Genomic DNA, 25236 nt, shown 5'->3' on the forward strand with positions numbered 1-25236 from the left:
GGGCTCATCAGTACCTGGTGACAAAAGGTCAATCCAGCTCTGACTTGAGGCTGTTCAAGAATCTGCGCCACTTGATCTGGTTCCACCTCTACCACAGGCAGAGAAACACAGGGTGAGATCTCCTCCTGCCAGTCATCACGCTATACTGTGTCCAGGTGTTAAATTCGTCCATGTGATTCAGCAACACTGTAAAATAATATTCATTTCTTTGGTAAGAAGTGTGTGTTTCTGTTCTTAAATTGATCATCACCAGCCTGGACTCTTTGTTGGCCAGACAAAATCAGGAACGAAATCATTGGTTTTCACAACTGGGTCCAGTTCCACCTGCAAAGGATATAAGGCCAGGGAGCATGATTTGGTAAGTATAACATTTCACCAGACAGAAGAGTTTCATTTCCTTTGATTTCAGTATTCTCAGCCGGTCGCCTCATGTGTGCCTGATCACAAGTCGGTCCACTTCATACATGCACAGTAGCGCAGGCAAATAGTTGCTCACACGCTCACTGTGGCCATTATTGAGCTCGCGTTTGGTGGAGACGAGTTGGGCTTCGATTCAGATTCACAAGGTCCCGATCGATCGATTTGATCAGTGAGAGGATGGACAGACTTTCACTTCTTGAAAGATCAGATCCAAAATCAGTTATGCATTAAGAAATGTATTTATTTGAATATTTTGTGACATTGTTATATGTGTTGCATTAGTTTAAAAGTTTTTTTGTTATTAATAAATTGACTACAACAAACACTAACTGTCACTGAACTCATTTTATTTTCAGGTATTTTTAACATGTATGACATAATGCTAACTTTGGACAATTTTACATGGATATTTATTTGATGGCAATAAAGTAAATAACAACAACAATTGAACAAGAATATTTCTAATAAGCCAACAATATTTAAAGAAGAAAAAAAGATATTTACAGTTGTTTATACAGGATTAACCTGAGTGACCTGTTCCTGGACCGTTTTTTTTTTTAACAACTGTAATAGATTACAGGAAGTCTCTGGCTGTGTTGCTGAATCTGCCGATGCAGGATCAGACATGGATGGATGAGGTGCTGCAACTGAGACCTGCCGTTTGTCTTTTCTGGTCGGCGAGTGGAGAATCACACACAGTGGTCTGCAAAGAGAGCTTCAGGATGCTTCCTCCCACTGTCCACTGCATCGTCCATCCACAGGGTTTGCAGGGCTGGCTCAATCCATGGCCACCACACCACTAACATGTTTTCAGAAATATGCAAGCAGAGATAGTGGATGGTATATTACTACTAGTACAATACTTTTAACTTTGTAGCAGACAACACTTTGATAAAATGCTATGAAAAAAAGAAACCAACAGATTAGATTCTAAAAGTTTCAAAGAGATTTAATTTACATATTTTATATAATAAAGTAAATGTACGAATGACCGGCAATAATTCAGTCACTGAAATTATCCATGAAATTAGCTAATTAATTCCTAAAAGTGTGTAGATTAAAGAAAATTATTTTACCTGGATACGATTGTCTCGGATGAGCCTGAGGTACAAAGCATGCTGGTGATGACGATAAAGTTTTCAAAGACCGATTGAATAATCAAAGAGACATTTATAAAGCGCAGTCTACAACAGACATACTTACTGTGTGAAAGGGAGAAGAGAAACATGCTGTGTTGTTGCAATTCTCTTTTGCATAAGCCACACCAGAAACGCTCTGTGCAGAATAAATAGCTGAGAAAAAAAACCCATCAAAGTTGAGGTAAGTGGTTACTGTTCATCACAACTAAACAGTATCATGTTTTTGTTTTTTGTTTTATCTGATATAGTTTTGAGGATCAAATTTCTCTTTGGGTAAAAATTAAAAGGCCTCTAAAGGCCTCGTAAGGTCGGTTCTAAAAGGCAAGTCAGTCCTGAAGCTTATTTGTCCACAGATGCTAATTCAGTGACAGCTCAAGTCTGTGGGAATGTATAGGAAAGTTTTGGACTGGACCCTGTCTGATCCTAAAAACTAACTTTGTTGTTACTTACAGCAATATTGAGGAAACATTTAACAGTTGGAGGTTAATCATGGAACAGGAAGAAGTTCAAAGGGAAAGTCCTGCACGCTTTCGTCATGCTTCAATCCGACATAGTCATTCAACCGGTCCATGCTATATCGCTCCTCTCGACCCGGAGTGGTATAACGTGCTGTAGAAAGTTTGATCGATTTGCTCTCTCTCTCTCTCTCTTTTAAAAGTTGTAAATTCTCTGTCTCTCTCTATACAGCTGTATGCGATCTGATTTCCACTGACTCCCCCCTGAACTTTCCTCAAAACCTGTGCCCCAGTACGACCCCCTCCCTCCCTCTCTTTACAAACATAATTTTTCTTTGTCATCGGACGCAATTCGTCATGCATCTCGATTAGCCACACATCTGGTTTTGATTAATCACGCTTCCCACTTCGAAGTACTTCCGGTAAGGTCAAAAGATCAGGCCAAAAGGTCATCAATCAAACTCGCATTCTTGAGTGACACAAGAATACCCCTATCAGGGAAAACAGAAAATCTGATCTGAAAATGATGTGCTGGAGTTTGCCGTTCTCAGCGGCTCTAGTGACCCTCAAGCTCCTGGCTAGCTATGAGCTGGTGGATAACAGACCTCGCCGTAACGTCGGAGCACTTTTGCAAATATGTGATTCTTGATAACCGCGCAGATATTTGAAGTTTACACAGCTACAATCTTGCCTGAAAATGTGTTAAAAGTTTATTTTGTGACACAGAAAGATTAATAAGAGTAATATAAACTTACTAGCCGGCCGCCATTGCTCGAAACTGGAGTTGGCTGGGCCGCGCTATGAATTCTGGGAATGGTGGGCCACGAAAGATACACCCGACCCAACCTCAAATTCGGGGAAAGGAAGACGCATTTTGCATTCAGAGGAGTCTACGAATTTGGACAGCCTCGGCGTGTTGCTGTGACGTAATCGGTCTACAAATGCGGCCTCAGGAGGATGCAGCCCATGATTTGGACACGACCATAGTCTTGTCTGCAGTTTTTGCCGGCTTAGCACAGGTCAAAACGCATTAAGTTTTATCTATATTAGGCCTGAAGATGAGACATGGATATCATGATCCTGATGAAAGTTAATTAGTGCATCACAGCAATCTCTGTTTACAGAGTTAAAGGTGGGGGGGCTAAAATGTTTAATCAGATGAGGGGGAACAACAACAGGCCCGCTACCATGCTTTAGTCAAGTCAGTCATCAGCTTTATTCGCCACATGCAGGTTGCCCTGCAGTGGAATGGACCCGCCCCCCGAACTTACACACACAACGCAGACATCACATGGGATACAGGTCGAGATCGTAACATTACAGAAAACCACTGAAATGTACACTACAATGGGAAAGTAAAGAGGAAAAAAAGAGACCTCTACTCATGCCGGGCTCCTATGGGAGGACAGCATAAGAACAGGAAACAAAAAAACTCCTCTGCACAGAAGCACATGAATGTCCACAGCACAACATTATGGAGCATGTGACAAGCCACAGGGTTGGGTAGGGGGTGAGGAGTAATCCTAAGCAAAACACAGCAGCCATCCTGCACTGCGCGCCATCCCAGCGCGGCCCAGACCTGTCATGTTCTCTAGGAGGGAACAAGCATCGAAGGCGTTTGGAAAGGGGGGGATGAGTGAGTGCTTATCAGTGTATGTGTATGTGTGTGCGTGTCCAGAGTTCAGCTGAGACAGTGTCCTTCGCCCTGCCAGGCTAAGTAAACAGTCTTCCAGCCAACCCAGGTGGCCTTGCTTGGAATGGGAAGAACAGTCTAAACACAGTCGTTATCAGGAGTTTTGTTCAGCTCCAGCCTTGAGCCCGCAGCTGGCGCCGAAGGGATAGCCACATTATGATGGTGGTTTCTTTAGTGCGAACAACTCATAATTTCAAAGCTCTTCTTAACAGTCCGACACTGGTCTCTCAATCTCCCGTTGGAGAGCCGTGAGCTTCTCCATGATGTTATCAAACTTGTGCTCCGTGGTCTTGTCATTCTTGTGCTCAAAGAGCAGATTCTGAGAACTCACGAACGCAGTGAGCTGGTCCAAGATGTGATCAATTTGCGCTCAGAGGTGTTATTCTGAGTGTTCACGGCAGCCGTAAGCTTCTCCAAGATCTTATCCGTGCTGCACTCAATGAGCCCATTCTGAGAAGTCACGCCTCGTCCCATCATTTCAATCCCAGCGGGCAGCCTTGTGGGGGTTTGAACAGCCGGTTCCGCTTTCTTAATTCTTCGATAAGCCAGGCCAAGCCAGCTCCGATCAGCAAGAACCCTGTTATCATGGTTCCGAATAGGTAGATATCTTCAGCGTCTTCGATCGACAGTCCCGCAGGCACACGATTCTCCATTTACACACTCCATTACCATTACACTGCTACAGGAGGCTGAAATAATAGAAAATGTGTTTTACAGTATTCAAAGTCAAACAGTCTTAGATTCAAAGGCTGCTCTCATGTAAATGTTGCAGGATATAATTTGGAAACATCCATATTTATTAAAATCTCAATATTTCCTATGAAGACATATAGACTCTACATGGCACTTTGGTGTATTGATGCCTTGTAGGAAACCCTGAAAATAAAAGTTAAGCAGTTTGTCTTACCTTATTTTTCTATTCACACACAATGCATACAGTATACTTCAATACAGTATAAATGGCATCTTAGGTCTCTTTGGATCTTTCAGTTTACCTTCAAAGTTAGGGCAGGTCAGGACCTGAGTGCTGTATGAGCTGAGAGGAGCCACTCGGGCTGAGTGCTTCTTCATCCTCCACTGGGGCACCACACACTGTCCTCCCCTGGAAGTAGTGTGTATGTAAGTTTAGAAGTGTTGCTTGGCTGCTGCTGCAAGCTCAGCAGCTCCTTCAGCTCGCTCCGTGCATCCTCAGACTCCCGACTCCTCCGCTTCTTTTCACACTCTTGACTGCCTCCTCCTCCTTTTCCTAGGTCTCTGTCAATTCTTCTGTCTCATTCCAGCAAGTCCTGACTCTCTGTTCATGTCTAGACCAGCACGCTCGCTGCTGCTGGGGATCTGTCTGTATAGTGCCACAGCTCAGTGGTGATAGCTCAGCGGAAGTGTAGCGAAGTGGAGACCCTACAGTTGCTCTATCATGCGTGATCCAGCTCTGCCAGTGTCTCCAGGGACACTGAGCTCAAGTGTGTGTGGCATGGTGGAATCACTCCCCTCATCTCTTTCGACAACCTGTTCTCACTCCCGACTCGTAAAATACAGGCGATTGGTCAAGTCCCTAAACTTCTGATACTGACGGAAAAGATACCCTTCCACGTTCTATGAAACGCTGTGGGTTCTCTTTGGGCAAATCTATGTTTGTGGAAGAATGGATGACAAAACGAATTTGGTCTCTCACACATATAATGGTTGAAATTGGAGATATACTTAAATTATATATCAGAGAGGTGAAATCCACGAAGTAGCCAACATTATTTTTTACAATTATAGATATTTAAGGCTGTAAAACCCTCACTACACACTTTATACACTTTTCTTATACAGGCATGAACAGTTTACACTTTCTCCCTTCTTTAAACACTCTCAAAGTTCAAACCTTTGTAAAAAAACAAAACAAAACAAAAAAAACAAGCATGCAAAATTGCACTAAAAAACTGGCGAAACAGCGCAGCCACGAAAGGTGAATCGCATTTTAGCGAGGGACCACTGTAATTTTGAAAGTACGTCAAACATACCCTTCGTAAATACTAATGTATAGAAACCCTTACTAGCAATCATTCATTTATTTTTTGTGGCTTTTTTTCAGGGTTTGTTGACATGCTGTGTAGGTGTGTACTTGGCTAGCTGATATTGACATAACGGGGGAAACTTTGACTATTGTTCACCTGTAGTTTGAATGCTGAACATTTGCCTGTTTAAATCATAAGAAGAGTCACTATGCTAGATGAACTGCGCGCGTCGCTGTATGAAAGGCGATGCCTTTGGCCAAAGAGTAAATATGTGGTTAGCTGTTGCTAACCATTGACTATAATCACTGCTGTAAATATTAGTAGTCTAGAATTTAACCTGTAAATACTGCTTAATATTACTCTATGAATATAACCAATGTATTGCATTAATTATTGCTTAAAATAACTCTTGCTGTAAATGCGAGTTAGAGGAATACGCGTGGGAAAATGAAGGGAAGTAGGCAGATAAATAGCAAGTTGTAGAGGGACTGTTTCGAGAGACTGAGAAAAAAATTAGCTCTCTGCGCTGCAGAGCACTGTGTCTGCAGGCAGTTTGTGAACCATCCCTAAGTATGTGGATGAGTGAGAGGAGCATCAGAGCAGTGAAAAGAAATAAGTTTGCAAAAATTAAGAATTGTTGAATATAGAGAGAAAAACAGACACTGCTGCCGAAACATAATGTTGTTGCTGTTTAAATAATTTAAACTGAAAGATCTGCAGAAATAAAGTATTTGTTAAGCAACAATACAAAGTAAAGTGAAAAGGTTGTGGGTAAAATTGACTAAAAGACAATATTAATTCCCAAAACAGGGATAATGAGTAAACAGGGATCGCAGGCACCTTATTGGATCCTCATCCTAATGAAAGTAAGACCAAAAGTTACATAGATTGGAAATAGAGCTGACTGAAGTAAAATAAAACAAAGGATAAACCAAACTAGAGCTTAATTAAAACATATCCAAACTAATAATAGCAAGAATAACCACTACAAATTAATACAAATAATAATAAAACGTAGCTGGGATAAAACCCAGCCTAAAATAAATGGAGGGAAATTAAATAAATCACACAAAAAATAATAAATGAAATGGGGAGATTTGTGTGGTGTGTGGCAAATATAGGAGGGAGTGGTGATGATCTAAGAACATCTAAACATCTTAATAAGGAAGGAGAGATAGAAATCAAATAAATAAGAACATGTTTGGGTTAGAAGAAGTAAAGAGAGTCAAAGCAGCATCCATAAATACATCTCAATAAAATGCAGGAGTTGTAGAAGAGTTCTAATAACGTCTCAGAGCTTGCATGTGAAATATATATTAAAGTTTGGTTATCACTCACCAAAGAGGAGTGCGAGCGTAGTAAATAATGAAGTTTTGTCTGTTCTAGAGAGTTCTGCTCTCACCAAAAAGCATGCAGAGAGTGCAAGAGGCACCTGAGTAATATGATGTGAAATAAACGAGTGTTGGAAAAAGTTTCTGTCAAGCTTAGAGGAGTTCAAAATAAATGGGCTGACATGTGGGGTGAAGTGGTAGTGAGGACAAATATGAACAAATTGACATAAAGAGACACCTGCTATAGATCTGTCTAAAATGCTGCCGTCACAGATAAGCAGTTGGGAAGAGAAAAGAAGGTAGATGGGGTTAAAATACAACCAACTGGTATACTGAGCATAATAGCTAAAATCACTGGATGGAAAACAGAGAGTTGAAATAGGGGAGTTTTTTCGCATATGGTGGTTTAATAAGTAAGAGATTGTGGACTTAATAATTTAAAGTAAAATTTAGGGCCATGTCAGTGAAGACGCTTAAACAAGTGATCAAATGCTGAGTAGTAGGAACAAAAAACAAAAAGAAATGTAAAAAGAATAGTGCCCATTAGAGTGAGGAACATAAAGAAAGAAAATCCAAATATAAGAAAAAAATATTAGATGAACATCTGTGAGGAAAATGATAAGGCAACTATTAAAATAAGAACAGGGGAAGTAAGACATAAATGAGTGAAAGAGGAACGTAATACATTAGAGTAGAGAAGTAGTGGAAAAAAGATAATAACACAATTCAGTGAGTAAACGAAAAGCTTAAATATAATAATAACTGACTAGAGTGTAATGTTAATAGATAATATAACAGTAATTAGAAAGATGTAATAAATAATGTCATTAAGTGTAATATTACAGTAAGTGGAAGCGTAGCAATGAATGCAAAGTGATTACACTTGAGGACTTTCTTTCTTTTGAGAAAAAGACTATTTGGCTGGGAAAAGAAATAGAAATAAACGTGATGGGATGCATGGCTGGTTAACCTGCAGCTGTGGATCATAGAATTGCTGATCAAAAAAAGGAAAAGGCATGGTTAGATGTTGTATGGGGGAAAGGATTAAAGAAGGGATCTTTGGTGTCTAAAACACTTGCCTTGATACTGGTCAGAATGTGTGTAATCCTTCTTCTGATATTTCAGGAATCAGGGTTTGAATAGTGACAGGGTTGATCCCACAGCGGCATCTTGTCACTTACAGGAAAGTTGAGCAGAAAACCTAAAAACTGTTTTATAACAATAATATAAGTATGATAATAAACCCTTATGATCTTGTTTTAATCTTACAAGAAAAATAAAGAAGCAAATATAGATAAATCTGTGCTGCCAGTAAGAAACACAACCCTCCTTCTATAAGCAGTGTGCATCATGCAAGGGGGAGATACACGAGAGCCGGGTTTGGAGGGGAGGATATAGCCTTTGTTCCAGCAAAGGTTAGTAATTAGAAAGAAAACATGTGAATCTAAAATGTAAAAAGGAAAAATCAAATGAGGAGCCTTTGTATTTAAAAAATATACTACAAAAGTGATTTTGGCTCAGAAGAGGAGAAGAAAATATGAGAAAGTCAGAGATGTAGGAAGTCAGATAAAGGAGCTGAAGAGTGTGTGGGTGATTAGACAAGTGGGACAAAGAAAGCTGTGAGTGAGAGGAAAGGAAGGCAAAAGAAAAAAGTGGAGCAAATGAAAACAGTTACTCACTAACTGATGTATGCACATACTCGAAACAACAACTCTCCTGCTATGAAAAAAAGAAGAAATAACTCCTTAGAGATGGAGAAGCTCACCAGATGAAGGGGAGAAACACAGATCACCAGTGAAAGACAGCAGGTCAAGAGCCCATGGAAGAGAGCAACACTGGCACTGCGAAGGGCTACGTCACTGATGAGGCCTGCACAAAGGTGGAGAGGAGGAGTCGGCCAGATGATGACGTCTAATGGTTGACATGGATAAAAGCCCAGGAACTCCAGAGAGGGGCGTCCAAGGGAAGATCCACAACTCATGAAAGAGAGAGATAGAGGGTGCTCTATCTCCTCGAGTCTAATGAAAGACTATATCTGCAGAGGGCTGGAAAACTGTATTAAAACACACCTTTAGTCAGCTGACATACTCATTAATCTGCTGAGGAGCGACAACCAGTGGCCTCTAAAAAGCAACATCGTCTGCATCTGGGATGTTCCCTGTGTGGATGTTCCTGGAGAACTCCGAGAGGAATGTGGGCAGTACCATTACAACAAGGAATTTACTGCCAAGAGAAATCTTCAGTACATGGACTGTGACTGATACCAGAGTACCTAACTATCCATGATATGTGCAGTGAACAACATGAAGCAGCTGCATCAGTAATGCTCCCAACAAACTAATAAGTTTAAAGCCCTGGGCTCCACCCCTCGTGTTACTCTCCCAGTAGGAAAAGAACATAATTAATAGCAGTTAGACCACATGTACCCATTAGACAGGAAATCATTAAAAACATATTCATTATTAACACTCTGACATTAGAATAATATTGAATGTTTAGGAAAAGTTTAATAGATAAAGGGTGCAGACGTGACTCTTATTGACACTAGGAACCCCAGTTAAGGCATGGGATAGATAAGTTAGTATAGCTGTATGAACTAAACTTAGAGAAGTTAATTATCCAGAAATGACACCTATTGAGCACTGCATTATGGAAGGGATGAAACTTACACATTTACTAAAGGCTGTGGTACTGATGAAACTCGGGATCCCTGGTAATGCGCTACTTTCTAAAGAAAAGAGAAATTGAGACATCTGCTGTTTCTGACCCTGGTACACTGCTCTTGGGTCTGACATTACATTAGATTAGATTAGATTAGATAAAACTTTATTAATCCCTTGGGTGGGTTCCTCTGGGAAATTCGGTTTCCAATAGCACAACACCGACAGAAGTTACAGAATGTGAGCAGAATACCATATATACACATATATAAATACAGAGACATATATAAATAAAGAGTATACAAAAGGGATAAATAGAATAAATAGGAATAAGAATACAAGGGAATTGCACATTTCAAGTCTATTGCACCGTTGGATATTAACAAAAAGTATTGCACAGTGAAAAGGCACTACAGCTTAGTTGTCCCCCGTCCTTTGTCCTCCTGTTTCCCCTCCCTCTCCCTCCAGAGAGGAGTTAAACAGTCTGATGGCGTGTGGGACAAATGAGTTTTAAGTCTGTTGGTTCTTGACTTTGGGAGAAGCAACCTGTCACTGAACAGACTCCTCTGGTTGTTTATGGCTGTGTGCAGAGGATGCCCAGCATTGTCCATAATGTCCAGCAATTCTTTTTAGTTTTTAGTGTCCTTTTCTCTGCCACTGTCACCAGAGTGTCCAGCTTCATGCCGACCACAGAGCCAGCCTTCCTGATCAGTTTTTCCAGCCTGGATGAGTCCTTCTTTGCTGTGCTGCTCCCCCAGCACACCACAGCATAGAAAAGTTAGAAAGACAAATAATACATTTCCAATTTTAATTGGAACTTAATTTGATAAGTCCATAATGTATTTGACAGAAAGATCAATCAAATAGTTAACAGATAATTACCGTCCATCAGTAGCCGGCTGCTGATTTTCTGCCATTCTCTTAAAAGAATCTTGACAAGTACTAGAAGTGCATATCTCTGGAGAGGCAGACTTTGCTGAATGTTAATAATAGAGGATACATATGACACAGAGCACTCTGGGTCAAGGCAACACCTACAAAGACCTGGTAAGTGTGTCAGTTGTGTGGCTGTGCTTGTGCTTGTTGCATATGTGTGAGGCCTACGTGCAGGAATTCCCCCAAATACTGAGCTGCAAGAGTCTTAGTGTTAAATGCATTTAAATACAGTAATTTTATCCTAGATCCTAATATTTATTATTGAGAATGTATTCTTTGGTGCTTTTAGCCCAATGCTACATGTTATGGAGGTTTTACAGTAGAAATATACAGAAGAATATACATCAGTAAAAGCACAAATATATAGAGATGCCAATGTATTTGCTGCCCTTGTTTATTATTTATTGTGATTATTTAGTTTAAAGTAAGATCTTTCCTTCCATCTCTTTCAACATCTTGCAAAGTGTTGCAAACAGAAACACTTGTGTGCAACTCCATATCACAGTAGTGAGCAGAGCAGTGCTAGGCAGCTGATGTATATTTCATTGTAAATGTGTTAATAATTTCATTTTTAAATGCTTTCCTGTGATTATTTTCACTTTGGCTTGAAATAAAATGTCTCCCTCTGCTGTAACCACAGCTTACTGCAATTTTTGCATGCTTGTATATTTCACACTTTGAAAGAGACAAAGCATGAAATGGTCACGGTGGGCTGGCTCGTCTATAACACGCTTTACCGTGGTTGATGTATGAGATAACACTCAAGTCATGGTAAGCTGCACTTACAGCTATTGTAAGTGGAACAATGAGTTATTGAGTATTGATATGTATCTATACATTATTAGAAGTTTTTCTAATAGAAAAATGTTTTCTATACATGGATATTTCTGCTGTTTATTTATGGGCTTAAATCCTTCCAAAATGTGGGCCTTTTTATTCTGTGACATAACCAAAAAACTAAATAAACTAACTCCTTCAGCTGATGCAGAGGTAATTCAAAAGACTGACTGTGGTGAATTAGTGGATGCTGACAGTCTTCTGAACCACCTACTGGACATGTAGCTGAACAGTTTCCTTAACATCTGCCACTTCATACGGTAATACCCTGTGTTGGTCAAGTTACTTGAAAATAGTAATTATTTACTAATTACTGATTACTTCTCCAAGAAAGTAATCCCATTACTTTACTGATTGCTTATTTTCAAAAGTAATTAGTTACTTTCTTACTTAGTTACTTTTAAAAAATATGATACACAACCAATGTTCCCTCTAATTTTTCATGTGTCTGAGCGAACACACAAACTCCCTGAGCGATCTCTTGGACCACTGTGAGCAACAGCAGACATGTGCACTGTGGTCACTCCAGCATCTAATCCATCCAAGTTACATGGTTTATTAAAATAATCAAATTACAGCATTTAGACTACTTTTAATTAACTGCTTTAGCCCACTTACAATGAAAATGTAAAAAGTCTTGTTCATGACCTGTGTAGTATGTTAACACTACTGGAAGTAAAAATAACTTGAACTCCAATTTTGAAAACACAACTTTCTTTCTTTTTAAAATATAAAACTCTGACTTGTATTATGAGTATGAGTCTGTGGTCTGGGAGAGAGTCCTGTAACTCTCTCTCTCTGCAAAATATAGTATATAAAGACCAATGTTGGGCAATTAATTATATAGTTACTTCTTCAAAAAAAAGTAACTGAGTTATGCAAACAACAAAGTTTTTTGCAGCTGTTTACCTAAAAATACAGCCAAGGCATTTTTTTTAAACAAACATTTCAAACTATTTACAGAACAATCAGCTGTTCTGCATCAAATCTGATGCCACACAAACTATTTGTGCCACTCCAAAAATAATTTCTGTCCACTATGAGATAAAGGAGAATAACAGCCTGATACCTGCAGGCCTGACAACAGGAGATGTATCACTCCTGTAACACCTGTAACATTCAGCAGCCGCCTCATTGTTCTGACACACACAACAAAACTATTGACTACACTACACACTAACTACACAAGATTTGCGCTAAACGTCGCGAATATCTCACATCTCAAAACACCGCCGTTTCGAGCGTTTTCCTTATAAACGCCGTTTGTACGGTTTCTTCCCGGAGTAAATATAAACAACGATAGTATTCAGGAAGAAAACCAAACATTGCATATATTTTTTTTATCATAACTCTGGTTTTACGTGGCCTATCAACACAATTTAAAAACTGGTATAAAGTCCACTTTTTTTTCCGTCAATTGTTCCGTCTGTCCTGCTCACATCTCCAATGGTTGTACACGTTGTCATTAACGTGGCTTCACTCCTCATCAGCCACGCTGTTTTTCTAGCTAAAACACCGGTGTTGGCACATAAGGACTAAGGAGGCTGTCATAGCCTGTCAACGACGTTGATTAGCTCGGTATATACGAATGTGAATCGAGTGATTGGCTGGATTATGGGATAAGGTGGCATCGTTCTAATCCCATACGGGAGCAGCCAGTCACTTACTGGCTAACACTGCAAAACAGAATTGTTAAAGTTTTAATTTTTATTTCAATTCAGGTTAGATTTTTTTTGTGCGCAACGCAGATTTTTTGTGCGTAGAGACCGTGCCAGCAGTGCGCAATTGCGCACGCGCGCAGCTTAGAGGGAACATCGGAAGACTGAGGGCTATTTCTTTCTTTTTTACAATACTGGATTTAGATTTATTTTACTTTCTTATAATAACCTTATTACAGACATAATAAAATGAGCTTTGTCATCGCACGAGATTTGAACCTTTAAGATTATCTGATTATCCTATTGCTTGTAACCTAGCAAAGTATCGATGTCCGTGCAAAGAATTTCATACATGCACACGCCGCCGACTCAACTCAATATAACCCTGAGTAAAAAAGAAAACAAAAACAAAAAACACAGCACACATATTCAGGTATCGGTCCTATTTAGTGTCCCAAATAATTTTATTAAAACAATTTCACCCCTGATGAGGTATTTTGGTTTTGTGCAGCCACTCCTTCTCAGACCAAAGTTAAGTGAGGTAAAGAGCTTTTCTTCATTTTTGAGATGTACTTTTACAACAAGGAAGCAGGTCTTCACATTAGCAGAAATGCTCAATAGACAGAAAAACAGAACCCTAAAAGAAAATTACCCTGAGATTAAGGGAAACGGCCTTGTTTTACGCACACCACGGGTCAAGAAGGAGTCAGACGACCGACAATAGGATCGCTTCATCCCGGTCAATTACCTCCGAGAGCTCGGGATGCTTCAACTCCCTCTGTCGGATACCATAAGCGTATAAGAAAAAACCCCCGGAGAATTTACAACTTTTTAAAAGAGAGAGAGAGAGCGAGAGAGAGAGAGAGAGAGCAAATCGATCAAACTTTTCTACAGCACGTTATACCACTCCGGGTCGAGAGGAGCGATATAGCATGGACCGGTTGAATGACTATGTCGGATCGAAGCATGACCGAAAGCGTGGCAGGGATTTTCCCTTTGAACTTCTTCCTGTTCCATGATTAACCTCCAACTGTTAAATGTTTCCTCAATATTGCTGTAAGTAACAACAAAGTTAGTTTTTTAGGATCAGACAGGGGTCCAGTCCCAAAACTTTCCTTACACATGCCCACAGACTTGAGCTGTCACTGAATTAGCATCTGTGGGACAAATAAGCTTCAGGGACTGACTTGCTTTTAGAACCGACCTTACGAGGCCTTTAGAGGCCTTTTGATTTTTACCCAAAGAGAAATTTGATCCTTACAAACTAATATCAGATAAAACAAAAACAAAAACATGATACTGTTTAGTTGTGATGAACAGTAACCACTTACCTCAACTTTGATGGGTTTTTTTTCTCAGCTATTTATTCTGCACAGAGCGTTTCCGGTGTGGCTCATGCAAAAGAGAATTGCAACAACACAGCATGTTTCTCTTCTCCCTTTCACACAGTAAGTATGTCTGTTGTAGACTGCGCTTTATAAATGTCTCTTTGATTATTCAATCAGTCTTTGAAAACTTTATCGTCATCACCAGCATGCTTTGTACCTCAGGCTCATCAGAGACAATCGTATCCAGGTAAAATAATTTTCTTTAATCTACACACTTTTAGGAATTAATTAGCTAATTTCATGGATAATTTCAGTGACTGAATTATTGCCGGTCATTCGTACATTTACTTTATTATATAAAATATATAAATTAAATCTCTTTGAAACTTTTAGAATCTAATCTGTTGGTTTCTTTTTTTCATAGCATTTTATCAAAGTGTTGTCTGCTACAAAGTTAAAAGTATTGTACTAGTAGTAATATAGCATCCACCATCTCCTGCTTGCATATTTCTGAAAACATGTTAGTGGTGTGGCAGCCATGGATTGAGCTAGCCCTGCAAACCCTGTGGATGGACGATGCAGTGGACAGTGGGAGGAAGCATCCTGAAGCTCTCTTTGCAGACCACTGTGTGTGATTCTCCACTCGCCGACCAGAAAAGACAAACGGCAGGTCTCAGTTGCAGCACCTCATCCATCCATGTCTGATCCTGCATCAGCAGATTCAGCAACACAGCCAGAGACTTCCTGTAATCTATTACAGTTGTTAAAAAAAAAAAACGGTCCAGGAACAGGTCACTCAGGTTAATCCTGTATAAACAACTGATATTGTTTTTCCTTCTTTAAATATTGTTGGCTTATTAGAAATATTCTTGTTCAATTGTTGTTGTTATTTACTTTATTGCCATCAAATAAATATCCATGTAAAATTGTCCAAAGTTAGCATTATGTTCATACATGTTAAAAATACCTGAAAATAAAATGAGTTCAGTGACAGTTAGTGTTTGTTGTAGTCAATTTATTAATAACAAAAAACTTTTAAACTAATGCAACACATATAACAATGTCACAAAATATTCAAATAAATACATTTCTTAATGCATAACTGATTTTGGATCTGATCTTTCAAGAAGTGAAAGTCTGTCCATCCTCTCACTGATCGAATCGATCGATTCGGTACCTTGTGAATCTGAATCGAAGCCCAACTCGTCTCCACCAAACGCGAGCTCAATAATGGCCACAGTGAGCGTGTGAGCAACTATTTGCCTGCGCTACTGTGCATGTATGAAGTGGACCGACTTGTGATCAGGCACACATGAGGCCGACCGGCTGAGAATACTGAAATCAAAGGAAATGAAACTCTTCTGTCTGGTGAAATGTTATACTTACCAAATCATGCTCCCTGGCCTTATATCCTTTGCAGGTGGAACTGGACCCAGTTGTGAAAACCAATGATTTCGTTCCTGATTTTGTCTGGCCAACAAAGAGTCCAGGCTGGTGATGATCAATTTAAGAACAGAAACACACACTTCTTACCAAAGAAATGAATATTATTTTACAGTGTTGCTGAATCACATGGACGAATTTAACACCTGGACACAGTTATAGCGTGATGACTGGCAGGAGGAGATCTCACCCTGTGTTTCTCTGCCTGTGGTAGAGGTGGAACCAGATCAAGTGGCGCAGATTCTTGAACAGCCTCAAGTCAGAGCTGGATTGACCTTTTGTCACCAGGTACTGATGAGCCCGCTGTGGAGAAACATCACTGATGATGTTCATGAATCCCCAGCTGACTCTGGTAACCTTAATACAGCACAGAAAAAATGTCACCATAATAATTTTATGTTGTTATTATTGTGATAATAACATAAACAGATGAATCAATGTCATTATCTTTGATGTTTTACACTTAACATAATTAAAAAAAACATGAGTATAAAAGGTGTTAAAACTCTGATGCCATCTTGGAATACTGCACTTTGCTCATGTCATTACAGCATTTCTCTCTTTCTAATCATACATCTAGATGTTATGTCAACACACATTTAATCTACATTATAAGAGTGCCTTTGTGATAAATGTGTCTTTCATTCTTGAATTAAATGGTTAAATATTTAATCTAACTAAACCCTAAAGATGGAGTCAGAAGACAACAGTCACCTGAAGGGGCTGAAAATTGTAAAGACCCTACAGAACAATCAGTAAATGTGAGTAAATCTGTGATTCTGTGAGTAACACACTGGGTTCAGTTTGGAGGTTGAACTCTCACTCACCAGGCCGACAGCCGTCTGTGCCACAGTTAAACTCATGCAGTGCTAATTTAAAAACTCTCAAATATTTTGGACAATTTATATTTTTCTATCACAAAACATACAAGTCTTCATTGAAGTAAACACACAGAGCAGTAGTGGATTTTTTTTAAAATATTATTTTTCTTTATTTTGATTTGCTGCTAACTGCATTGGTTCTATTTGTAGTTTTGTAGTAGGGAGCACTACAAAAACTACAAATAAAAAAATCCAATTAACAAATTTTGTGCTCTCTACTATCAGCACCCCTCACTTGAATTTTTGTTTTTCAGTTTAAGCCAATTAAATTCAATCCAAAAATTCAACCCCAACAATCAAGTGATCCCCTATGAGCAAGCACAAGGCAACGGTGGACAGGAAAAACTCCCTTTAACAGGAAGAAACCTGTGACAGAACCAGGCTCAGGGAGGGGCAGTCTTCTGTCATGACTGGTTGGGAGGTGAGGGCAAAATAAAATTGAACATAAAGGAGAGCACAGTATAGTTATGACAGGTTGTGGACCGTGGCTGGAAAACATTATTACTGTTTTCAAAAGGCACCCGGTCGACATCCACAATTACAGTAGGGCTGGAATGGATAATAAGGATAATCCCACAGAGGACGGACATTCACTTCAGCTGAAAATATTTGAGACGGCCCAGCAAGCTGCAGGAACAACAACGGCTGCTGTGACAAGACCTAGACCTACTTTAAGTGCGAGTTTGGCACCAGCACGCCACCAACTACTAGTCTGAGCCTCATCAGGAGGTGGTTCTGTGACAGGAGTGTTATGTTCCTCATGTTCAGCTGCACGTGTAATTATTAAACGCTGTGATACTTCCGCTTTGATCACAAGGTTGTTTAAAGCACTCCTGATTTTCGCATTCTCTTCCTTTAGTTCATTTACCCCCCTTTCAATGTTGTCCAGCTTAGTGATAATCATTCTGTTCTGCTCCACGAGAAACCCTTCATACTGACCTATTCTTCTCTCGATTGACTCAAACGTTCTGTGCAACTGCTGCAGAGACTCATGGCATCTGGCAGCACAACGGCACCGACCACTAGTGTGAGCCTCGTCACGATATGGTTCTGCGAAGGAAGTCTCACGTTCAGTTGCATTTTGATTTGCCACTTGGATCTCAAGATTATGTATAGTTTTCCTGAGAGCCCTGTTCTCTTTCTCTAATTGACACATCTTACTGTTAGCCTTGGCCAGCTTTACAATGAGAAGCGCTCTCTCTCGCAGTTGATGTGATTCCTCTGTATTATCTCTGTCCGTAGGTGAATTATTTAATGTTTCCTCTGACATTTCTTTAACAGTATAAAAGCACAGTGTCAAAAGAAAAAAACTTTGTATGAATTGTATGAATGTAAAAGTATTATCTTTGTCAAAGACAACTCGCTTTGCAAAAACGACTCGCTGTTTCTGAAGCCGCACGAAGGTAAGTAAACTGTGTTAAAGCACCTGTATTTATGGATTCATGTGGCAGAGATGGTGACGTCGACTGCCACGTCACAGTCTCTCCTTTGAGTAGATCAAAGCATCAAAGAAGCATTTAATTTGTTTTTGATTGAAATTGAATATTACTTAAACTCTCTTAAATTAACTTCCAATAAAAAAGGTTTATCATTGATTGAAATTCATTCAGAGATGTTTAATGAATGAGCTGTCACAAATATAACTTTTAAAGTACATAGTTGTTATGAAGTCTGTCACATCCCTCCTTTTTTTTTTTTCTCTTTTTCCTTTATTTATTTATCCTTCTTATTTCATCATACTGTATATTGTTACTGTTATTTGTCTTGTTTGTCTACTGTACAAACTGAACTGGAATGACTGACTGTTCACTTTATAATTTCAAATAAAGTTGTATTAAAAAAAAAAAAAAAAAAAAAAAGCATCAAAGAAGCGCTCCTTGTCATTCCGCGCATGCTCAGATCATGCGTATTGAAATGAACGGGATATTTATTTATTCATTTTAAATACCTTGCTATATAACAAAGGTGACTGCGCACTAAAAGGACGAGGAGAGTTCAAAATAGGGCTGTTCGGTATAACGACACATATCGGATGATGATATGAAAAAGCCTATCGTTTCATATTACGGCAATATTTTTTCATGGTTTTTATGGTCACTGTAGTATTAATTTCCAAACGGCGCCCCATACTCTTTCGCTTATATTTAATATAACCACACTCCGGACGGACAAGCGACTGCTGTTATGCGTTGTCGTTAGCAACAACGACGGTAAAACCATACGCTGGGGCAAGAGGGGGAGGTTACCCACAAACTGAATATGGACAAGATTTACTACGGCAGCTGAAGAATCCGCTGGAAAAGGCACAAGATAAATGACAGGTTTCACGTCTCACCCCCTCATTGCCTCCGTCCACTGCAGGCTCACACAGCACTCGGCAGAGAACTCCCCCGGAAACATCCACGCAGCGCATCTTGCTACCACCTTCAAGTTGTACTCAAGTTTATAAAGAACCCATATGAAAGTATTGTTGTTAAGTTAAATCCAATTTATTAACCTACCTCTGAGATGAAGTACCAACCCGTTCTCACTCCCGAGGCGTAAATTACTGACGATTTGTCACGTCCCTTAACTTCTCATGCTGACGCTGAAGGTACCCTTCCACGTTTTTATGCGACGCTGTGGGTTGTCAATTCATTCCAATATGAACCCGCTCTCGGCGATCAGAGACGCTTCGAGCAGAGGCTCCGGCCATCCATTTACTCCAATAATAACCCCGTCACGGCGAAACGTGACGCCTTGAAGTACAATCTAACTGGAAAACCGGGGACCCTCTCCGCGAACGGGTTTTTCTCCCTAATTTAATGCTTTCTTTTAATGACATCCTTAACATTTCTCAACAAAAACACATGAAAGTAACACTGATAATTCAACAATAAAATCGCTTCATTTTCCAAAGTGATTCACGATCTGAAAGTGCTCAGATTTAACGTACATAATCCTTGGTTGGGTTTATTATTTTTATTTCACGTAAAACACATTTATAGTTTTATTCACCACTCCTGTTAGTTTTGGATGCGCTCGGCTCCAACCAATCAGACCAATTTACGCTAACGGCGCACTAATCCCGTAACTGCACACTACCCATAAGCCTCAAACACCGTTGCTATGGAAATGAAAATAATCAACAGCTTGGTGCTACCCGTTATTCCTTTATTTACTCTAAAATAATAACCAGCGATAATACGAAAATAAACTGGCCCAGTGTTTAATTATGTAATTACAAATTGCAAATTTTATTTTTTTTATTTTATTTTATTTCATTTTTTGCAATATTTATCTACAGCGTGCCTTCAGCGACACGTAAACAGATCTTAAGCAAGGCGATTGGATGGTTTTTACTGCAATGCATCTTGGGAGTCGTAGTAAATGGATCTTTCAACTCACCGTCCAGCGAATTTTTCGACTCGACACGAGGCAGATCTTAGCTAGGTAAGTTGTGATAAACTGTGGGTAATTTGCATGTTCACTGAAATATTAATCAGCTGATATTAAACTTGAAATGTTTTCACAGAGCAGTCTGTGTACCAAGAGAACTACTTCTGCAAAGGTTTATTAAATTTTTTTTGTGACGTATTCTCATGTGTAAGACACTTGCTTGGCCACCCAGCTAATGTTAGTACTGCTCTATTTTAGCAATGTATCCTTTCTCTAATTAATTCATTTTTTTAACCCTATTCTCGTAATTAACTCAATATTAACGACTTTAATCTCGTAACTGATTTTTTTTTTTCTAAATATGGTGTAATACTGCCTCGTAATACAAGTTATTTCTTTGGTCACAAATTATTTTTGTAACCATTTCACCAAAACAGACCTGAAATAATCCCTACATGTTCCATTTTCATTTGCAGAAATTATAAAGCCAAAAACCAAACCATGCCCTTCCTGTCAGGCTCCAAGCACCTGCAACAGGAAGACATGCAGTGGATGCCTGGGCAGCCTGAACGTAAAGGAGGGATTGAAAAAAAAAAAACAAGAACAGCAACTGGGCTGCCTCTGTTAAAAAAAAACAGAAATGCGAGCAGGGTGGTCAATTCAGCCCAGTTATCAGTAAGGTCAGATCTAATAAGTGGTTCTTTATTAATCACAGTTGTCAGTGTTTTCTTGTATATCATGAAGTAAGAAACTAACAAGACATGTATATACACATAACATATTTATTTATAAAAGAGCATAAGTAAAAAAGTTATTCACATCAGAATAACATCATCACACTAAAGACATCAAACTAGAAAAAACTATTTTTATTTAAGCTACTTCTGATTTCTAATTTAATCGGCTATTAACAGAGAGACAAAACATTTCAAGATGGATTTTATCATTAATTTACAGGTTTGGTTCCATAATTACTTTTTAACTATTTACAACAATAAAACACCAAAGATGTGAAACTTAAAGGTTTGTTATACATCAATTTGCTTACATGAAAGACTGGCTGCATATGTTTTTCTTTGTTGTTCTTGCAGGTTTCAAAACTACATGCCCTGCCAATTCTGTTTCTTGGACAGTTTGACCGAAAGGGCCGTATAGTAGGGGACGTGATCACATAGAGCCAGCGGATGGTGCTGCACGTGACATCCTCATGAAGATGAGGAAACTTTATGAACACCTTCTGAGAAGTAAGATATGCTTTGTCCATTATCTGTGTCCTTATCAGCCTATCCTAGCTGTCTTTGGGTGATACTCATTGTACACCTTAGATAAGTAGGCAGTTCACCACGAGATATAGAGACAAACAAGATGGTGAAGATGAGGATAGTTAACAGTCACCAGCTATTGTATTCTATTCTACTCTACTCTATTTTGTTCTATTCTATTCTGTTTTTCAGCCAAGGTTCAGACCAGTAACCGTCTTGCTGTGAGGTGACACTGCCCTACATGTCCTGTTGCTAACATGAAAATAGTGTTATATATGCCTTATTACCTCCCCATGTGGTGTTCACGTCACCAAAGCTAGCCATACTGAACCTCTGGTGTTACCCACCTGAACAATTTTGTATGTGTGTGTGTGTGTATAGTATGGTCTTTCACACTCATATATATAAAAATGTAATTTGAAAAATCTTCTCGAAAACCAGACCTGATAATTCTCTTCGAGACTTTCTAGTATAACAAAAGTCATCAGCTATCTGGATTTATAGTCACACTCATTAATTTATTAATGTACAATGTAGAAAAGCACTACAGATGTCACACTACCCCCGAGGGCACTTGTACTGAATGATTTGGGTCAGTGAGGGTGTGAGATGACTTATTTGATGCCAATATTTACAAGTTGTAACTTTAGTAAAAACCTAACTGAAAACATGCAAAACACTACTTATTATGTGTTTATGTGTACTGTACGTTTTTTCAACCCATTTTAATGAATATTTAATATTTAAAATTTTGCAGAATTACAAGCTTCACCTCCTGCTAAAAATTCTACACCAGCAGCTGGACCATCCTCTGCTGACAGTGTCGATGCTGGACCAGTCCCAGACCCAGAGGCTCTAAACGAGGAATTTATTCTTCATTTAGAGCCTGAACCAACATCTTCCCTCTGTCAGCCTCCTGTATCCTCCTCTTCATCTCTGCTTCCTCCTGCATCCTCCTCTTCATCTCCGCTTCCTGCATTTCCCTCAATTTCTACGGCGTACACCTCGGATGTCCCAAACAAAAAAAGGACAAGGAAAGGTTAGATGTTACGGTATTGTAAATGTACGAAATACATGACAGGTTCGTTAAGTTTGTTAAGATTTCTTTTTCTTAATTTTTGCATTTTCTCCAGTCTTACAGACCTCATGTAAATATTTCATTTGTTATTTTTCAGAATGCCAAAAACACCGTACACAGAAGATTTTCAAATATGAAGAGATAGTAGACAGGAGAGTTGTAAATGTAAGTAATTTAGCCTGCTGTTGTGCAGATTTGTTTGCATCTTTGGACTTCCTGGACTTGAACTGTGCCTGACTGACTATCCATGAGCTTTTGTATTTGATGAATCTACGCTAATTCAGCCATTGAGTCTGGATTTCGCTCCAAGTAGGACATTAAATAGGAACATACCACCTGATACAACCTGGTCATGCTGCCTTCCTGGTGTTTACGTTCTTTAAAGTCCTCCTGACATCATGCTCAGAAGGAGTGATTGATGTGGAGGTGCTCCTTCCCATTCAGTAACATCTGCTTCAGTTAGTTTTGCTTGTGAGCCACAATGTAAGCAGTGTTGCTTTGCTGACATGCACTCGATGCTGGCAGTACAAGCATTGTAGTGGTTCTTATGTTTTTGTAAACTATCCATCCATCCATCCATCCATTCGCTTCCGCTTATCCTTTTCAGGGTCGCGGGGGGCGCTGGAGCCTATCCCAGCTGTCATAGGGCGAGAGGCAGGGTACACCCTGGACAGGTCGCCAGTCTGTCGCAGGGCCAACACATAGGGACAGACAACCATTCGCACTCACATTCACTCGCACATTCACACCTAGTGGCAATTTGGATTATCCAATTAACCTATCCCCACAAGTTGCATGTCTTTGGACGGTGGGAGGAAGCGGAGTACCCGGAGGGAACCCACGCAAACACGGGGAGAACATGCAGACTCCACACAGAAAGACCCCGGCCTGATGGTGGAATTGAACTCAGGACCTTCTTGCTGTGCGGCAACAGTGCTAACCACCGTGCCACCGTGCTGCCCAAACTAAACTAATTGTATAATATATTGAGCCATTCAATAGTACACAAATGTTTATAAGCTCCTTTTTGTATGCAACTTGCATGTCTTTCTTAATTAACTGTTTGTTTATACAATGTTTTTCAGGAAAAAGAAGTTAAAGTCAAGTGGAAGCCCTGCTCGATATGGTATGTAGTAACAACTTTGTTGGACCGGAACAGACATTTATATTGTTGATAAATAGTTCTCACCTCAGTTTGAATTCATGTATTTGGACTAAAGTAAATTGGGAGCTTTTAGCTTTTAGCTGAGGAGCTTGATAGCAGTCCACCTCCAAAGTTCATTATGAGATTTGGAGGTGGACATGGTCAACACTTTTAAGAGTAGGCATAAGACTTTACTTCTTTATAGAGCTTATAGTTAGGGCTGGTTCAGGTCAGCCTTTAGTTATGCTGTCATAGGACCAGACTGCTGTGGGTTAGTGTCCCCCCCCTCTCTCTCTCTCTCCTCTGTCTGTCTGTCTCTTTCAGGGTTATGCAGGCTCAGTATTGGTTGAAGATGCAGTCACATCTCCTTTTACTAAAAACTCTCCCCCTCTCCCTCACCATCTGTAAGCATACATGTCTCAGTAATGCAGTTCATGCATGTTGCTAACTAAACTTCTTCCCTGGAGTTTCTGTGCTCCAGCAGGTTCCGATGGCTCGTGGCTGCTGCTGTGGTCCTGCTTGACATCTACTCCATATATTATTACTCTCTGACTTGATTTGATTAATTTATATTACAATGAAGGTGTATAAAGCATGACATGAATATAGAAAATATTTCATCCTAAAAAATTGTCATATGTCACAACCTAAATTATCCTATTTTGTGTGTGGTTGTCGTTGTTGTTTATGTTTTTCTCCTGACAGTGGCAAAGTGTGGGATGACAGATGAGAATCTGCGCAGTTTTACACACAGTAAACCAGATCCCTGTGTGCGATCGCACAGTTCAGTTTGTAGTTCAGCATAAAAGTTCAAAATAAAATATTTACTATACATTTCAGCCAGTGTCAGTCTCTGTTTCACTCTCTAATTTGTTTCAAGTAAAGTAAGTAACATCTTGTATGAGGTGATTAGGGTCAGCAGTACTGTGTATGGGAGCCTAAAGCAAAGTTAACTGCACCAGTAGCAGCTTCAGAACATATTGTATATTATATGTTTCTACCTTTTGCAATATGTCATGTTTAGATGCAGTGACAATTGCACATTTGGAATTGTGGTCATATGTGGTTTTTATACACAGGGTATTAGAAAATAATTGAAATTTTTTCTTGTTTGTTTACACATTATTATTGTTAATATTATTATTAGATACCAAAGACACAATTTGATTAAGGGTTTTCCTGTCATTATTTCAATAAAAATGCAATTACACACGTAAACAATAGGATCAAAATAAACTTAAAAAGTCTATTAGCAAATGCTGATTTTCAAAACATTCTAGAGGAAAATAGAGATAAAATAATCTGAATAATAACAGTGACCTTGGATGATGATGGAGACTTCAATGGATTATTCTGTTTCAATCAATATTTTCATATCTATGACAATAATTTGATAAGATCAAAGAAGGCAATGATTCCAAAATGGGAGTTATGTCATTATATATATCCAGGAATATGTGCCTGAGGATAGTTGTCACGAAATCAATATTAAATCAAAGTATTCCTTAATTACCACAGCTGACACGAGTTCTCCATAGCTGCCTGCTGTCTCAGGATCTGTCTCCAAAAAGGACCAGGGAGAACTAACAT

The 25236-nt window shown here is 39.3% G+C and overlaps 5 long non-coding RNA genes across 9 annotated transcripts; 4 read left to right on the plus strand and 1 right to left on the minus strand.

Annotated features, from left to right (window-relative positions):
• Nucleotides 1-1187, plus strand: LOC109195843 (uncharacterized). Its single transcript, XR_002057319.2, has 3 exons — nt 1-112; nt 254-358; nt 994-1187. It is a non-coding gene; the product is annotated as an uncharacterized LOC109195843 (long non-coding RNA).
• Nucleotides 986-1795, minus strand: LOC112843039 (uncharacterized). Its single transcript, XR_003215132.1, has 2 exons — nt 1497-1795; nt 986-1219 (listed from the first exon to the last, which is right to left on the minus strand). It is a non-coding gene; the product is annotated as an uncharacterized LOC112843039 (long non-coding RNA).
• Nucleotides 1796-13227: 11432 nt separating this feature from the next.
• LOC112843038 (uncharacterized) lies at nt 13228-15453 on the plus strand. The gene is made up of 2 exons (XR_003215130.1): nt 13228-14188; nt 14492-15453. It is a non-coding gene; the product is annotated as an uncharacterized LOC112843038 (long non-coding RNA).
• A 761-nt stretch (nt 15454-16214) lies between these two features.
• Nucleotides 16215-18643, plus strand: LOC109195850 (uncharacterized). The gene is made up of 2 exons (XR_002057329.2): nt 16215-16255; nt 16594-18643. It is a non-coding gene; the product is annotated as an uncharacterized LOC109195850 (long non-coding RNA).
• A 1426-nt stretch (nt 18644-20069) lies between these two features.
• LOC102082319 (uncharacterized) lies at nt 20070-24485 on the plus strand. 5 transcript variants are annotated; one of them, XR_003215128.1, is made up of 7 exons: nt 20070-20216; nt 20639-20842; nt 21254-21406; nt 22182-22463; nt 22600-22667; nt 23588-24050; nt 24128-24485. It is a non-coding gene; the product is annotated as an uncharacterized LOC102082319 (long non-coding RNA). The 5 variants fall into 5 exon arrangements; XR_003215127.1 differs by having other exon boundaries at nt 24131-24485; XR_002057311.2 differs by having other exon boundaries at nt 20071-20216; nt 24352-24485.
• Nucleotides 24486-25236: the final 751 nt, after the last annotated feature.

This window comes from Oreochromis niloticus, linkage group LG19, assembly GCF_001858045.2.
Source record: "Oreochromis niloticus isolate F11D_XX linkage group LG19, O_niloticus_UMD_NMBU, whole genome shotgun sequence".
NCBI classification, from domain to species: Eukaryota; Metazoa; Chordata; class Actinopteri; order Cichliformes; family Cichlidae; genus Oreochromis; species Oreochromis niloticus.